This window comes from Etheostoma spectabile, chromosome 7, assembly GCF_008692095.1.
Source record: "Etheostoma spectabile isolate EspeVRDwgs_2016 chromosome 7, UIUC_Espe_1.0, whole genome shotgun sequence".
Lineage (NCBI taxonomy): Eukaryota > Metazoa > Chordata > Actinopteri > Perciformes > Percidae > Etheostoma > Etheostoma spectabile.
Window position 1 is genome coordinate 25,620,323 of NC_045739.1, and position 621 is coordinate 25,620,943.

Genomic DNA, 621 nt, shown 5'->3' on the forward strand with positions numbered 1-621 from the left:
AACCTCCTAATTATTATGGGTGGGGGGGGGGGAAATATCTATACATACATATCTATACAGTGTAGTATTGTGATAGTTTCCCTGGCAACACTGTATCAATACACAGACGTGAAGGATCGATATTTTGTTATATACGTGTTGGTCAGTTTGTCTGCTTGACAATCCCATTCAAATTAAAGTGATATGAACAAGGTGATAACATGTTTCTTTTTAGATTAAACACATGTTGAGACATGCAACACATTGCAATAAATCGCAGATAATTGTTGATATTAAATATTGCAATAATATCGTATCGTGACGTAAGTATCGCGATGATATCGTATCGTGACGTAAGTATCGCGATACCCCAGTAAATAACGCTTGTATGATTATTAGGAGGATGAAAAAAAAACACCAAAAACTACACTTAACTTCTTGTACTAAATTACAATTAATTCTATTAAAATCACAACATATAGTGTTTATTTACACTCGGTTTGTTAGCAATCACTACACACAGTCTGAAATACACACACATGCTAGGACCTATTCATGAACAAATGGAGAGATTTCAGAGTGTGTGTGTGTGTGGGGGGGCGCCAACTGGGACCAGCGCCCCGACGGTTGGGGGGTTACGGT

The 621-nt window shown here is 37.7% G+C and overlaps 1 protein-coding gene across 1 annotated transcript in view; it reads left to right on the top strand.

The window, feature by feature from the left end:
• LOC116693080 (secretagogin) overlaps positions 1 to 621 on the top strand; it is a 14,816-nt gene that overhangs the window by 11,113 nt on the left and 3,082 nt on the right. The gene's annotated exons all lie outside the window — the stretch shown is intronic.